The sequence below is a fragment of the Macaca fascicularis genome, chromosome 15 (genome assembly GCF_037993035.2).
Source record: "Macaca fascicularis isolate 582-1 chromosome 15, T2T-MFA8v1.1".
NCBI lineage: Eukaryota > Metazoa > Chordata > Mammalia > Primates > Cercopithecidae > Macaca > Macaca fascicularis.
Genome location: NC_088389.1, coordinates 886,972 through 904,947, shown reverse-complemented (window position 1 = coordinate 904,947; position 17,976 = coordinate 886,972). Strand labels below are relative to the sequence as shown.

Below are 17,976 nucleotides of genomic sequence, written 5' to 3'. Positions count from 1 at the left end.
AGCGATTCTCTTCAGCCTCTGGAGTAGCCGGGACTACAGGTGTGCAGCCATCATGCCCAGCTAATTTGTGTGTTTTCCGTAGAGATGGGATTTCACCAGGTTGCCCAGGCTGGTTCCCTGGGTCTCGAGTTCCGAGGCTCAAGCAATCCGCCCGCCTCGGCCTCCCAAAGCTCTGGGATTACAGGCGTGAGCCATCACGCCTGGCCTTTTTTTTTTTCTTTCCTTTTTAAGCGATTAATGTGCTTCAGAGTCTTGTAGGCATTTAAAAAAAAAGAAAGAAAAGAACAAGCAAATTCTGTAAGGGAAAGAAACCATTAACATGTTTTACACACCTCAAAACTCAAAACAGAAATACTTAGAATAAAATGTATTTTATTCACAGAGGCATTCTTAAAGTTCTGTAAAAGTGACACCATGGACACCACCACATCACAGACGAGTGTGGCAGGACTGCTCAGATTCAGAACACAGTCTAAACAGTCCTCCTGCCACTTTCCTCAGTGGGAACACTTTATTCTGTCTTTTATTCAAATTAAGTATCTTGCAAGGGAGTTGAAGAAAACTGCAGAGCAGATTTTAAAACTTCAATGCTTTTCTCAATTTTCGTCACATTCTGATGCATTTTTACCTACTACACGGCCAATAAGTTTAAAGCTTTTTGCATCGATAAAGACAATGCTCCTTGTAGCAATAGGCTTTTTCTTTTCTATACAAAGATCTATAACTTAAGCTAGTAAACTGGGCATTTCACAAAGATTTTGCACAATTCCTAGCACAGATTTTAGCAAAATAAAACCATTATCTTTCTGCAATTAAATAACCAAACATAGGAAACTGCACAGTTAAAATAACCATTCCATTATTTTATATAAACACAAATGATAAAGGAGAGTATGCTTTGGAAAACAGTGTTTCCATAAGCTAATGATGAAGCAGAAGACAGTTCCTCAGCCTCATATGACATTTGACAACCGAAGTACTCTGGCCCAAGCCCAGCCCGGTTAAATGGAGGGGAAGTAAACATGTGACCGACCGTGGTGGGGCACTGTGATAGCCACAGTCCAGGAAAGAACAGCTGACATGTTTCTTCTTCATGGGAAAACTGAAACATACTCGAGACACCTTAATTCTTTAAAACACAGTCTGCCCCAGTACTAACCTTAAGCTCCCATTGATAAAGATTGCGATAACCAGAGGTGTTTATCCAGGCCCTCGAAAATCACGGACATGGTACATACACAACATTTTCAAACACTCAATGCTGCCAGTATGTTAAATGCGCTGTGATACCGGAGGTCTTGTGCAGGACCAGAAGCATCGCAGCCTGGTTACCTTCCTGGTGTTCAATGCTTTGTATGTGCAAAGTCTGCTGTTACAATTTACTGGGCTTAATGTCATTCAGTTTGTCACAGAAGAGAGCTATGACATTTACTTAATTCCACACACAGATTCTCAAGTTCATCTTCCACCAATGACTGCCCTGTCCACAAGACAGCGGAGGGAAGACCCAGGAAAGGCCTGGGAGATGCCAGGTGCTCACAAACTGCTATCAGTCTGCTGGTTCTGGCTTAAAGGAAAACAGACATAGAAGAAACTAAAAGGACTCACTACATCTAATATCACAATGTTCTCAACTTTACCTTAGCCAAAAATAAAAGCGGAATAGCAAAACTACTCCAGGGCATGATTCCAGGGCTAATCTGAAACATGAAATATTTAGAAGACAAAGCTTATTGTGAGTGCAATTAATATACACATAAAACACTGGTTTCGCAAAACCCAGTCTTTGCGATTGCTTTTATAAAAAGTAAAATTCTCATGAGGATCACATACACTAACTGATTTTCAAATGAAGGGACTGGTAAACTTCAGGGCATATGATTTCTGCCACACACGAGGGGAGCAGTAAGAGAGAAGAGCTAGGATCAAGTGTGCTGAAGCTGTCCTAGGACTGAAATTCAGTTTCTGCCAAAACAAAAACACAGGAGGCTGTCAACTTCGATAGCAAGCTCTGCTTGAGAGCGTCAAGATGTTAAAATTGCAAAGGGGCTTCTCCCTGCTATAGGCACGCGTGATCCTTGCAAAAACATAGCTCAGCATCATCAAAAATCAGGAAAGAACACAAGCTTTCCAGACACGAAATCCAAGAGCAGAAGGGAGCAGAGTCCAAGCTTGCTCGGCAGAACTGTTCCCGGACAACAGCACAGAGGACGTCACAGGGAGGGCAGGGCAAGCAACAGCAGCTTCCGTGATGCCGCAAGCAGGGCCTGAGCCAGGAGAGCAGTCTCCTCCAACCTGACAAGGAGGCGCGAGGAGCCACAGAGAAGTCAATTCAGGGTCTTTTTCAGAAAGGGGCAACAATGAGAAAATCTGGTCTTACCCAACCACCCCCCATCCACGGTAACAGCTAAACTCGCACGTGCGTCTGTCACCTTCCCCACCCCCTCTTGCAGATGCTCTTCCTGCACCCGGGTGCCTGTCTCCGTGCTGCTCCTGAGGCCACACCTGTTGCCATCCAGTAGTGACCACGAATTCACCTTTGTCCGGGCGAAGCAAACGCAGAGTTCACACACTCTTGTACAGGTTTGCTGGCCGAGAATCTAACCGAGCTGTCCAATTCCAGATGTGCTGGTACCAAGGAGAACGCTCGATGTCCGGCATTTATAAACGGTATCAGTGGGTTCTCCTGGGACTCCCAGGCAGCCGAACGAGGGAGGGAGCTGTTGCCCTGTTGCCCCGAGCCAAAGCAGCGCTGCGAGGCAAACACCACAGGCCACATCACACTCGAGCACCGACTCTTGACAGTTGCTCGTTTGTGTGTTCAGAGTTCAGGGTACAGGCGACAGACAGGCCTGATCTCAGCCATGGGACAGCAGTGATTGCCCACAAGTCCCGTATCTAAGCCCCGACTTGCCCATCGGCCTTCCTTCAGGAACAACGCCCACCTCACAGTGCTGCCATGAACGCTAAGTCAGCACGTATATACACAACCAGATTCATTGCAATTGTGCTTTCTACCCCAAGTTAATACAACCAGGTGCTATCATCGAGACTGAATAACCAATATTAGAACAGAAGGTCAGGCCAGCGATGGTGGCTCAGACCTGTAATCCCAGCACTTTGGGAAGCTGAGGTGGGTGGATCACTTGAGGTCAGGAGTTGCAGACCAGCTTGGCCAACATGGCAAAACCCCATCTCTACTAAAAATAATTTATCCAGACATGGTGGCACACACCCTCTAACCCCAGCTACTAGGGAGGCTGAGGCATAAGAATCGCTTGAACCTGTGACGTAGAGGTTGCAGTGAATGGAGATTGTACTCCTGGGCTCCACCCTTCCAGCCTGGGTGACAGAGCAAGATTCTAATAAAACAATAAAAGGTCAAGATGAGAACTGATTGCCAAGGTCCACAGTCCATATACTTAAAACATAAAATTCATTAGCTAGTACTTGATCAAGTTGCTGCTTTCTTCATTACAATCTTGTATATCCTTCTAACACGGCTCAAAATGTTTACATTTGAACACACCTCGAGTATAACAAAAAATAAAGTGCCTGTATTTCACAAACGAGCAATTTCCAGTAAGGCTGCATCCTGCTCTAGTTAATCCTTTGACAATGTAAAACTGAGCCATCCTGACATAGCACTGACACATGGTGCAAGAAGAATGACCTCCAATTAAATCGCTAGATTTAGAGAACACGTAAATATAGTTTATCACTAATTCACTAGCCATTAGCAAGATTTTAAAGGAAGAAAAATTATCAGGACTGTAACTAGGAATAAAGGCAAAAATAAACATGAAGAAATTAGTCACGTTTAAATCAATACCCTTTCTGTGAGGCCGTAACAAAGTATACACAGCAGGGGCACAAACTGTCATGCTAAACTGTCACCAAGCTCTCTATGAAGGTAGTAAGAGCGTCCGAAGTTGCAGAGCCTCGTCTTCCTATTTAAACCCTAAACAGCCAACACCACTCAGCATGCAGTGAGAGCTCTGAAAGCTCAGAGGAATGCATGATGGAATGAAGGGCCCTAGCCCTGCCATCACCCTGCTGCTTATTAAAAATATAAAACAAACCCCTGCCTTCAAGGTGCCCAGATCTAACTAGTACAAGGTTTTGCTTTTAACAAGTTAACTACGAATGATGAAGACTCTCAACAGCTGTGCGAAATGTAAGGCAACCTCATAAGAGGAACTTGGCTGAGACTAAACCCAGAGATGGTTTTTTTTAACCACAGAAGAGGAAAGAACTGAAGAACCTTACAGAAAGTTAACAGCAATTTCTATTTCTCTATGGTAGAACCTGGAATTTACCTTTGAGACAGACTGTCCTTCTGTTCTGAAAAATCAGATTATTCTTGCAATCCTCCATCAGGACTGAAATTCCCAAAGGCATGGAAAACCAAGTACTAATTTTAACCCCCCCCCCCAAAAAAAAAAACTACCTATGATCTTAGATGTGAGATTTAGTATTCTCAAATTCCAAATTTGGAAATATTTTGCACAAAGTCCTTATTTTCCCTGTTTACTTGAAAGCTCTCTATTCTTTTGTCCTAAACATCTTCCTTCTCATCCTTCCAAACAATATCTGAAGATGAACTTACATATCGTTTTCAATGTTACAAAGAAGATACTACATTTGTCATGAACTGTTTATATTCACAGCTCTAGGAGGGATTTTGCTACATCGTGAGGAATAACACGAGGCAGTTAATACGCCACGAATAAAGAACAGTAGAAAGTGGACACATTTCCTGATGAGTGCCGATTTCTCATTGAGCTGCTGACAAAGTTATAATACAGAAAGCTAGACAGCTGCTCTGTTAGTTCTACCTCACTTAAGTGACCGAGTCATTGTTGTTTCGGTTCCCTCTCTCGTCTGGGGATGAGACACACCTCACAGAGCTGTTTATGATTTCAGGAACACACACATCAATGAAGTGACTGTTCCTAAATCGTTGCAAAGGGTAGAGTAACCTGCCAAATTTCAACTAGGTTGTAACAAACAACTGTTTTCATCCTACACGCTCCGGTGCCAGCGAGATGGTGCGTTCTTGGATCCCTGCGGGAGCCCTATTCCTGGTGCCATAGAGCGCACACACACATTTACATCCACATAATGTACGTATATGGCACACTGTAACACGTGTACCTGCATAGAGCGTACACACATCCGAATACGTGGAGTGTACATAAGTGCACTACGTGCGTACAGAGTGCACACACATCCAGATCCATGTAGGGTACATGCATAGAGTGTACACACATCCAAATATATATAGTGTACAAACAAGTTCACTACGTGTGTACAAGCATAGAGCATACACACATCCATATAGCAAATGTACATAGGTATGCTAACATGTATGTACATGCAGAGCATGCACACACGTCTATATGCATACAGTGTACACAGGTATACTATAACCTGTATGTACATGCATATGGCATACACATGCACATCCGTATGTACACAGGTATGCTATTTGCTATATGTATACACATGCATATAACATACATTCTTATCCAATGTACGTAGGTGCACTACAGCATGCATACACATGTGCAGTGTACACATATGCACATGTATACAATGTACATCAGTACACTAACGTATAAAACGTATACACATATGCAATAGTGTACGTACATATGCAGCATGTATACGTATTATTGTGTACATATCCAGAAGTTTATTCAGTGTGCATAGTGTACATGCATGCTTGTGTGCACATATGTATATATACATCTGCAGAAATAATGTGCACATACCCACATGGTGCACGTACACAGGTATGTATGTGGCATTAAATACATGCATGTATGTACACATGTAGAACAGATAGGTGTCCAACTAGTGTGCATATAATCATCCCCGTAGATACACACATATACACATGTACATGCATGCCTACAGCATGCACGTGTGTAGGACACAAATGTAGTGTACATACCTATACACTGTAAATACATGCAGTGGAAATACACGTAGTATGTGTACACCACATACACACATGTACATTTATACAGTACGCATACACCGAGACCCAGAACGGGTCATGAGTATTAACATGGCGCAAACGCTTCCAGTTCTACCTCAGTGAATTTTTTTCAAACTATAATAGAACTCATATAAAAAGGGTTTTAAGGAAATCAATACAGCTAGTGACAAAAACAGTGGGAAGGGCACAACCACTTTCCCTCAGAGTTCTGGGCCTGACCGTGGAAGTTCAGAGGTTTCCTAATGCAGTACACATCAGAACTGACTCACAAGGAAGCACTCCTTAAAAATTAAAAATGTGTCCTCATGTTTTGGCCTTTGAGACAAAGCCTCTTAGTTAATCGAGTTCTGACTGAATTTGACTCACAGTACTCTGGCAGATTCTTCATTTTCTGGTGAGACAGACGAATGTCCCAGGGTGAGGGCAATGCCAGCCGTTTCAGGGTCAGCTTTTCGAGGAGCGATGTCTGGCAGAACACAATCCAACACCATAGTAGGATCCCCCACCCAGCCACTTAGACGCTTTCTGGTACTTACTCTGTCTGCTTGTTTCCCTTTCTTGAATTCAGCTGGGGGGAGAAAAAAAACCAAAAAAATCAAAACCAAAAACAAACAGCCCATGTGTTTGTGTGTCTGAAAAGTGAATACATCCACATCCAACTTTCTAAATGATACACGGCAGGTGTTGATGGTCACCAACCAGTGGCCACTGTTGACAAAATACAAAGTCATCTGCAAACATGAACGAGTTTCTAGGAATACAAAAGTCAAGGGAATTTACTTCACATATTAAAGCTCTCAAGGGTGCTCATCAAAAATATATTTAGAGGTTTTCCTTTCAAGTTATTTTTGAAGATTTTTAAGTTGCAATACTTAAAAGCCTCTGGGAAAAGAAAGGATACAGGTATCTGGAAGATTTATACTAAATGATTTTCATGTCTTTTTGATAAAGTTAAATAAGGTCAGCCTTGAAGTAATGGGTTCCACTACTCTGAGGCTGTGGATGGAATCCACACCACCACCAGACAATTGAATAAACAGCAAGGCTGCACACACAGGACACAGGCAGTGAGCCAGCCTGACTAGTTGTCAGCTTCTGGGTCAGTTCTACCCAGTTCTGGCCAGGCCCCACTGGAGATGAAAACCTGCCCTTTAGAAGCCTTCAAACCCCACCTTTCAAAATCTAATCCTCTTCAACTGAGGCCCAAGTCCAAAAATCTACTGACATCTTAGCCCGCGTTAGGCCAGCTGTCCCCCAGCCTTTTTGGCACCAGGGATGGGTTTCATGGAAGACAATTTTTCTGGGGGGTGGTTTTGAATTGCAACTGTTCCACCTCAGGTCAGACAGCGGATCCTCATAAGGAGCACCTCCGAGATCTCTCACAAGCAGTTTACGATAGGGTCCCAGCGCCTAGCAGAACACACAGCTAATGATAGGGTCACAACACCTAGGAGAACATGCGGCTTATGATAGGGCTCCAGCACCTAGGAGAACAGGCGGCTTAGGAGAGGGTCCCAGCACCTAGGAGAACAGGTATTAAATGAGTTGGCAAAGCCAAAATCCACCGGATCTACCACTCCAAAGCAAACATACACCACTGCCCAATATTGATGTGAGCCAAAAACAGGGAAGTCCTGAGGGCCCACACTGACCACAGCCAGACACCACTTCTGCAAGAAGCAAGCACGCACCTAGAGATCACCAGTGATGACCCAGGAGAGCAGCTTTGAGCAGAGACAAAGGTGAAGGAGAGGCACATGGGCCAGGGTGCTGGGTGTGCCCGTCTTTGTGACCTCACTGAGATTGCTGACCTCTGGCCCTTGGTGTCCTTCCTGTGGAGGAGGTAGCCCCCGAATCCCTGCCTCCCTTCAGCACTGACTGAGGCGGCCATGAAATCTCCCCAGAGCTGAGACTGCTTCTAATTCCTGTTAACTGCACACCCACATGAAAAACAAAAAACAAAATATCAAGTATGCAGACAGGAAAATAAAAATACGTGAATCCTCCCTTATTCAACAGGCATTTAAAAAGTAACAGGAAAATTGTGATAGTCTTTAAACAACCACCAGCTATCACGTCCTCTTGAAATGTTTTAGCTAATCAGGAACATCTTTACCAAGCACTTGCGTGTTCAGGAAATCAGTTGACAGGTCCCAAATAACCTCGGAGCCTGCGACCTGACCCCCACTCACGCGCATCACCTATCCAGAGAAACGTGTCCTGGACACCTGTCAAATGGTGAGGAACAGGAACAAGGGTAGCTTTCCCTCAACACCACAAAACAAGCTCGACCCCGAGGAGCCCGGAGAACAGCGACGTTTGTTTAGATGCTTTCCCACTGTCCTTGTCAGAGCAAACATTCCCATCCCACACCGCCCAGTGTTTAACTCTCCCTGGGATACCAGCAGCCGTCAACCCTCAACAAGCTGGAAACAGAGGCCAAGCTGATAGGAGGCCTCTCTCCATTCCTTACTGAATTCGCTCAGGACACGGATGTTCCCAAACACATATGGCCCCGAGTATTCCACACCTGGGGAACATTCAAACAGCAGACTCTGCAAAGACGTTCCCCTCAAGAGAAACTCAGTTTCTAACTTCCCTTAGGGAAAAACAGGAGACCCAGAACTTTCCAGAAAATCAAGTGTGAGAGGAAGCCACTCACCTCTGGCACTTCCTAAACCTGCCTTCCCGCGGGTGCTCAGGGATGTCCCCGCGACAGCCCCGTCCACCCAGGACGGCAGCAGGTCTCAGGCAGCCAGCACCTGGGCAGCTGGCGAAGCAACCCCAGGGTGAAAACGCCATCCCAGGCACCACTTCCCGGAGCCCCTCAGCAAGAAAAACAGAGGTGGGACAGAACCGAGGGCTGACTCGAGGCTGGGGAGCCACAGACCCGCACAGCTCAATCATCGGACATGCTCTTCTGTGGACAGAGCCCAGGGAGAGGCCAGCACAGAGACCCTCGTGCCGGCTCCACGGGCCAGCGTCCTCCAGGGCTGCAAGTTTGTGATCACAGCTTCAGAATTTGGTTCCAGAATCTTCCGGAATCAAACACGCACCAAACTGTAAAGCTGCCAGGACAGCAGGGCCCAGGAGCAGGCTCAGGGGAGGACCACTTAGAAACCCCACACACAGCATACACGTGTGCATGCTTACTCCACACATGCCACCGCTTCACCCAATAGTATACACGCAAACGCATGTATGTACTCCATACACACCCTCAAATACACTCACCAAATATGATGCGTGTACACACTCCACACACACCTTCAAATACATACGACACACATGAACATGCTCACTCCACCCACACCTGCTAAATACACTCAACCACACATGCACAAACGTGACACACGTGCACACTCATTCCGGACGTCACACCCCTCACCAAGTACACAGGTGCACACACCTCCAAGTTCAGAACCTGTAGACTCCACAAGCTTTGGTTTCCCCCACTGTTTCTCTCATCACATGAGATCCACACACAGGTGTCATTTACTGACATCTAACACCCGGGGAGGCCCTTAGACAGAACTGCAGTCACAAGTCGGCTTCATTCAGGCATTCATCACCAGCCTCCTGAAGCCACCTCCTGTCCCCAGGGGGAGCAGGGGCCGAGACCGGAGACGTCACTGGGCTTACAGATCCCCAGGCTGGCAACCCAGCGAAATGAGGAGGGCTGGGCCACGGCCCTGGAGGGAGACGGGTACTGGCTCAAGGATGCGGAACATGAGTCCTCATTTCCAGACAGTGTCACCTACGACAGCGTCAGGTGAAAGCCAGTGGTTTGGCATTCCTGGGATAGACAGTTCTGGAAATACAAGGGAAGCTTTTTACTCCTCCCCTCTGAACACATGAGGTCCATGGTCCCCTCACATCTAACACTGGGAATCCGAATCGGTGACTCCTTGTCCACCTGAGGACCACCCAAGAGGATCCACACACCTGCTACAACAGCAGCACCGCACCTGGTCTGCAGGGGAGCAAAGCAAATCCCACCTTTATGACTAAAACTGGATTACCCTGACACTGGCAGCCTGCAGTGTGTGTATCGTCAAGCCCCCACGTCTGTGCCACCTGCAAGAGGAACACAAGCCCTTAGTCCCAGGTTCTCAGGACGGCCTGTGAGGTAGATGCTGGCACCTTCCCATCTCCCAGGGGAGAGGAGAGAAGGCCACGGTCAGGGCTTGCATATCAGGAGGGTCGGGATTCAAACCCCATCTGCCTCACAAAGCAGCCCTTACCATTCAAGTGACTTCTATCGTCAGCCTTAAAATGTACCACAGTTACCAGCAATTCTGAGTGCTGTTCCTTGGGACATCATAAGCAAACATTTTGTTAGAAAGGTTTTGCCAAATCTGCTTTCAAAATCCTATGGTATGAAATGACTAATGAAAATTTGAGCTATGAAATAAAGCACATAGTTAAATGAATCCCAAAATGACTATCGTGAAGGAAGTTTTAACTTGAAGTGAAAAATATCCTCCAAATGACATCAGCCAGAATTATCTTCAATCATTACTGATCCCATATGCTTCAGGAATTATACAGCATCATCTCAGATATGAACTTAAAACCATTAGCTGAATGCACATTTCAGCACAACCAAAGTTCTGCTATAATAAGCAGCACAGGCGTCTCTGGAGAGGATTTTAATTGGGACTACAAACGATGTGCACGATCGTGGTAAGAGGTTTCATGCTGGCTGTTCTTCAAGGTGCGACACAGAGAGACACCACTAACCTCAAAGACACCTGCTGCTTTGTAATGAGATGAGAGACGATGTGGACGGACTACTGTAAATATTCGAAAAGGAGAAACAATGCAAGGAAAGAATCGTATCAGTTACCCTTTACATTCTTAGAAAAAAACGATTTTTCTTTTGGGATGATTTTAAAAGAAAATGACATTTCTGGATTTTTTTAAACTTTTCTTTCTGAGACAGGGTCTTGGCTCTGTCGCCAAGATTGGAGTACAGTGGAGCAATAGCAGCTCACTGTAGCCTTAAGTGATCTTCCCACCTCAGCCTCCAGAGTACCAGGGACCACAGGCACGCACCACCACACTCAGCTAACTTCTGTTATACAGATGGGGTCTTGCTATGATGTCCAGGCTGGTCTTCAACCCCTTGGCCTCAAGTGATCCTCCTGTCTTGACCTCACAAAGATTTAGCCTAAGCGACCATGTCTTATCGGAAAACAGACATTAGAGCAAATGCATTTCTGTAAGATTTTCTACCTCTTTTCACTGGAGAAAAAGGTAACTTGCCTCCAAGGGTCGGAGACAAAGACGTTACTGCAGACAAGAGCGCTGTGCATCCCGGGAACCGCTACACCACGAGGCACGGCCGTGCACACTGGACGCAGGAGTAACAAACGAGGCTAGCACAGGCCGATGCTGGCCCTCTCCAGAAGCAGGCCTATCCTTCCTCCTCTCCTCAGCCCCCTCTCCCTTCAGGCCTCAGTGGCTGCTGACAGCGGAGAGGCCACAACTAGAGGAGGCTCTCAACTCCACCAGGGACAGGAGTCCCGGACGCTGGGGACTCAACTGCTGTCCTCCGCATCCACCTCCTTCTGGTCCAGCCTTCTCAGGAGCCAGGCGTGGCCACTTTGACCCTCTTTTCCCTTCTGTGGCTCCTACAAAAAACCAGTTCAGAGAGCCCAGGCTGCCTTGCACTCCAGGGATACCTGGCACAGGCCCCCTCCATGTCCTTATCCAAGCTCCTGGGGCCAGAAGGGTCTTGCAATATTTCACTTTCCAGTTGACCATCCCCAGCCTGAAATCCAAAGTGCTCTAAAGAGCATTTCCTTCGAGTGTCATGAGGAAGCTCAGAATGTTTCAGGTTTTGGAGCATTTTGGAGTAGGGACTCTCAGCCTTAATTTGAACCTCTTCAAGGAAGCCACACACTGAAGCCCCCGATGTCCACCCTACACAATCCCAGCACACCATCTGAAGTCCTCAACAACAGATTTTCTTTCTTCAAAAATAACCACAAGTCACAAACTCACACACAATCACAGAAGGGGGTTGTGGACACCCACACAGATGATGAAATTTAACTGTCACATTTTTACCTAGGTAATTTAAAGTCATTCCTCAAAACACACCTGTTTTACTGAGTTGCATTTTAAGGTGAACACACACAAATCATTTCAGGGAAACAAACGTCACTTTGGGCTGCGTGTGGTTTCTTGACTCCCGTGAATAACTCAGCGTTCACCCTCACTTCTGGATAAGGGAGACGATGCAAAGAAAACTGTTAAAACAAAGACATGAAAACAAGTTTAAGAAGGGTTTGAAAGGTTCCTCCTGTCCTCCTGGAGGGGAGACGAGGATGCCTGGAAAGCTCACGGGGGACAGGAGCACAGCCTCCTCGGTGTGTCATGGACGCTGCCTCACCAAGGGGAGAGGATGATGCCTGGAAGGCTCACAGGGGTGGGAGCACAGCCTCCTCAGTGCTTTCTACAGTCAGCAGCTTCAGAAATTCCTGCAGAAGCAGAACACATCATGAGAACTGAGACTGGAACACCCCAAAGAAAGGGATGAGGGGTCAAAAAAAGCATTCGATCATTACCAAGGAGCGCGGGCATGAAGCCGCTTCAAAGACCGTGTGAGAAGTCACTCATAGGCGTTTCAGAAAATAAGGGTAGTGCGAGATTGCTCGATCAGCTCAAACAGGCTGCCGTCCCTCAGGCCATGAAGTCCCTGAGATGAGCCTGTCACTGAGCAGAAGTCACTCGCATCTCTGCCAGAGAAAGTACTACAAGCTGACACATAACCTCAGGAAACCTGGGCTTCAGCCGGTCAACAGTGAGTCTGACATGGTACATCCCTCCAGATAGTTAAAGACCCCAGGGGTTCATCGGACAACCTCGAAGGGCTGTGTCTGTCCAGCTCCTTTTCCAAGTTCTGGATGATTTTTCCTAATGCACTATAAGCAGCATGTTCCAATAGAGATGTAATTAACTGGATGGGTGTCCTCTTAATTTTGAAATTAGAAACGCACTTGGCCAGGCACGGTGGCTCATGCCTGTGATCTCAGTACTTTGGGTGGCTGAGACAGCTGGACTGCTTAAGTCCAGGAGTTCAAGTCCAGCCTGGGCAACATTGCAAAACTCCATCTCTACAAAAAATACAAAACTAAGTCAGGCATGGGGACACGTGGAACATGTGCCTGTGGGTCCTGGCTACTCAGGAGACTGAGGCAGGAAGATCACTTGAGCCTGGGAGGTTGAGGCTGTAGTAAGCTGTGCTCACACCACTGCCTGGGCAACAAAAAGGTTTTTTTTTGCCTGTCTCAAAAAAACCAAAGAGAAAAAGAATTATATACCTGACTAGGCCAAAATAAAAGAGGCCTTCGCTGCCTACATAAAGGGCTTTCAGAATTCACTTCCATCCTTAGGAAAGGGGGCCAACACCAGGCTGTGTCCCTTAAGATGCCCTGTCTCATATGGGAAAAAAAATCAAGAGAAATCAAATAAAGGCCATAAAATACATCAGTTTCAACACTAAAATTTGATAGTATGCTTTAAATTGAAGATGAGTTAAGTCACATTTCCAAACCTCTGAAAGCACGGTTACTGGGAGGGAATGGTTTGCAACACACAAACGCAGCTCTGTAAAAGTGCCCAGGCTGGATGAAGGCTCAAACGTCAGTGCAAGGAGAAAGTCTGAACAAACTCTCTCCTGCCCTGCTGCTGTCCTCTTCCAAAACACACTGTTTATCTGTCAGTTTAGAACAAGGCCTAGGGAGGTGGGAGGCAGGCCTGGGAGGGTCACCTAGCATCCAAGCTCCTCACCCACACAACTGCACGAGGCTGAGCTGAGCAGTACACACAAACACAACTGATTCTCCCCAAAAAGAAGACGGAAGGCAGCACACTGCCATGCCAGGCACCCTGCAGATGAGAAGATTGAGGGGAGCCAGAGGTACCTTTAATCTTGCTTGCATGGTGGAGGGAGAGGAATAATGCCACTCACTTGAGTGTTGCACAATTCTTTCTAGCACTGAGTGGCAGAAAACAAAAATTATAGATGCTTCCTCAGATAAATGTTTCTGAAGAACTGAACATAAATTACGTTCAGGAAATAGCATTATGAATGCCTTAAGTGCTTCTGTTTTCAATAATCCCAGAGTAATTCTATAAACCCGGGAATCAGTCTCACCCAACTCCAGGATCACGGCCCAGGTGACGTGGGCACACACATATCCTGAAGCTCCAATACTCAACTAAAGTGGGGCGAGTGAAAATGATCCTGGGTATAATTTACACGGACACAGGAAGGTGGCTGAGCCCCAAACCCCTAAACCAGGAAGACCAGTGTCCTTCAGGGGCCTCACCTCTGTCCTTTCGCAGCCTCTGGGAACCACCACTCTGCTCTCTACTGACACAAACGCCCCTCCCAAGGTACAACACCAGGAAGATCATCATTCAAAACTGAGGAACGTGGCAGAACAAAGCTGTCAGGAGATTTTAATCACCAACACCACTTGTTACATGACCCAAAGATGATTAAAATCTCAGGCCCTTCAAGACTGAATGCTATCTATACTTAAATGCATTTCATCACCATATTGGGGGGTTATTCCTTTGTTTTGCTGCAAATATATCCAACTGCTGTAAAAGGAAAAGGCAATTTGTTAACGAAGCTTCTTGGAGTGTCTCAACAGGCCTCGAGGTAGGATAAAAGGCAGGACTTCCTGGCAGAAACGCTCAGCTCTGAGGTCAGGTGGAGTTCTTGAGCACCAACCAAGGCAAAATAAGGTCGAAGACCACACCACACTTTCCTCAATCACATCTTCATTCCACCTTTCCTTCTATTTCTCACGACTTCACTGGGAGAAATTGTGCTAAAAGAAAATGGAAACACAGACATACATAGGAGACCCTACAGATGCTGAGAATGGGTGCAGCCATCACAGTCCGAATGTCCTTTCAGGGCCATCTGACCTGGCTGGGATCCAAGTATCCGAGGGCAGGATTGTATGTCAGACCTGTGAAGCCAAGATTACAGCCACTGAACGGCAGTTTTCCATCCCACGGAAACCGGCCTTGGTAGGGGCTTCCTCGGGGACCACCGACCTCAAGCCACCACCCGTCAACTACTTCAACTAACCTACATCATGGCAGAGGCCTCCCTAGGCAGACCAGCCCTGCCCAAGTCCTGCTTCATGGCAAACCCTCCAGACAAACGTCCTTGGCCTCTTCCGGGAGGCTGTGCTCGGAAGGTGCCCTCATTTACTTCTGTGGCTCTGAGACATTTAACTAGAGCCCAACACATTTCTTCCTGTTCACATAGTATTGAGTTAATAGATTTTTATGAGTAAACTTTCACTGGGAAAAATACCATTTCCGGAGCCCCAGTGACCACAATGAAAATGTTTTTACCTTCCCTTACGTGACATCGGCAACGCCAGGTCCAGGAAACGTTCTGGATCTCAGATAATGGCAAATCCACTCATAGTAAGTCTTGGTCTTGTTTCACAAGCTATCAAATGCTGCCCAGAAGCAGGAAAAACCCCACAACGTGGCAGGGAGGGGCGACCAGCGTGAGTTCTAAGGCCAGACCACCCGGATCTGCTGACAGCGTGGTGAGGGGCAAACAGTGCAGGGTCTAAGGCCAGACCGCCCGAGTCCCGCTGACAGTGTGGCTTGAGGAGTTTCCTAAACCCTCTGCTCTCCAAGTTTCATGTCAGAAAAATGCAGTGATAACCGTGTCCACCTCGTTTAAATATGTATATATATACACACACATATATATATACTCTAAACCTACAGCCCTATAAAGGTCATTAATCCTAGTTATCCTCAAGGCATTGAGCGATCAATAATGAGCCATCCCCCTGGCTGCTGACCTGCCACAGCCCCACCCTCCGGAAACCCCGCATCCACACCAGCCACACAGGATGAGGCCAGGGAAGGAGCAGGACTGTGTCTTGGGAACTTAAACTCTGGAAGCTGAGTTAAATCAGTGCCGCTCAAATCTTGTCACCAACTATCTTGTTAAATTGGGAGATTCCATCTCTGGGGATCTTGAAGGAACCTGAGGTTCTACATTGAGTGAGATGAGCACTCGTGCTGCAATGAGACGGCAGGGAAAGCAACCGAATCTGGGGTCGCAGCTGCCTGAGGCTTGGGTCCCACCGGGAAAGTGGCACCAGGGCCCTCAGGACAGTGGCGGAGGTCCCAGGAGGCAAGTCCCGGTGCAGAGACTCATGGACCCAAAGATTGCTCCAGGGCCAGGAGGGGCTGCTGCGCTGACAGCCACGAGGCAGGCAGCCTTCGAGCTCCTCCAGCTGCCATCCTGCAGGCAGGGAGGACAGTGCCCAGACCACCCTGGGGCACCCCCAGCCTGCCAGGCTGGTACTCTTACTCCAGCCACTGACAAGAGTCCCCATGTTGCAAGCTAGGTTGAAACAGTGCCTCAGGCCTCGGGGCACATGCACCCCCCTGCAGGGCTGGGATGGCTATTCCCACACATCCCCAACTCACAGCAAAACTTAAAAATGAAAGTTGGAAGATACAGCCAGGAAACCAATGCTCAAGAAGCAACTCCAGGGTGACTCTTCCTAGAGCTATTGCTATTGAACATCTTTAAAAACATTTCCAGGGTGACTTCCCAGAGCAATTGCTGTTGAAAATCTTTAAAATTCTTCATTTCAAAATTAGCTTTTATTACACTGTCTTCCCTATTCTACCAAGACTCTAGAAAACAAAACCATTACAATTTCCAATTCTATCTTATAGCAAGTTAGAAATACACGTTTCCTCAAAGGATTCTACATGTTTCCTTGGCAATATCCTTTCCACGCCCCGTACTACTGCCCACAACAGAGAAGGCTTTTCCAACTCAACCCAACCCAACCCAACCCAACCCAACCCAACCCAAGGGCCCTGAGATAGGCCCCTAACGAATCGTCTACAAACTCTTGAGACAGGCTTGCCCTGACAAATCATCTGCAAACTCCATCTTCCATTAAAAACAGTACCGAAAATGAGCATATTACCACTTTTTAAAAATTACTGTAAAGTGGACAGTGTTCAGTTCTGTGAATTTCGGCACAAATATTCCCATAATCATCATCACACAAGCAGAACAGTCCAACAGCCCCAAACCCACTCACGGGGCCTCATAAGCATACCCTCCCATTCTCAGCAACCACCCTCTCCGTGTCCTCCCATGACTCGGGTCTATCTTTTGCGAGCGTTGTGGCAAAACACTCGCAAAATCACAATTTCCTGGGCATCGTGCTTGGAGGTGCACCCAGGGTGTCCTGTGATCAACAGCCAGGCCTCGGGGCTGCTGGGTATTTATTATTCCACATATGGCTGTGGCACATTGTAACCTGTTTTGGACAACTATAGACAGCGCTATTAACATCTGGGCACAGTTTTTCTTAAACATCAGATTCTGTTTCTCTAGGGTAAATACCCAGGATTGGGGTCACTGGGACCCACGTTTGTGTGAGTTCAGTTTTGTAAGAAACCGCCAAGCTGTCTGCACCGTGCTGAACCCCAGCATCGCACAGGAGTCCCGACTGCCGGTCCTCACCAGCACCTGGGGCTGTCGGAAGACCTTAGTCAGGCGCTCCAGCAGGGGTGTGAACAAATTCACTGCGGCTTCGGTGCACATCTGGGTGCAACCAGTCACGCTGAAGGTCATTTCAGATGCTTTCGGGCCATCCTCCCGTCCTTCTCAGCGAAGCATCTGTTCAGGTCTCTTCCGCTTTTAAGTCAGGTGGTTTGTTCTCTGTCATGAGCCGTGGGAGTCCTGTGCATTCTGGATACGAGTCCTTTGCCGGCTGCATGGTTCGTAGACATCTTCTCCCCATCTATCGAAAATGTGTCTCTTCAATTCCCTAGGGGTGTCTTTTATATTAGAAGTTTAATTTTGATGAGTCTTACCTACTTGTTTTCTTCCTTGATTATGGATCATGGTATGGCTAAGAGCTCTCACCCTAGGTCTC

At 46.9% G+C, this 17,976-nt stretch overlaps 1 long non-coding RNA gene across 1 annotated transcript in view; it reads right to left on the bottom strand.

Annotated features, from left to right (window-relative positions):
* Window positions 1–696: 696 nt before the first annotated feature.
* Window positions 697–17,976, bottom strand: part of LOC135967304 (uncharacterized) — a 50,163-nt gene continuing 32,883 nt past the window's right edge. The window contains exon 3 of the long non-coding RNA XR_010581292.2: window positions 697–14,859. This is a non-coding gene — a long non-coding RNA (uncharacterized lncRNA). The remainder of the gene's footprint in view (window positions 14,860–17,976) is intronic.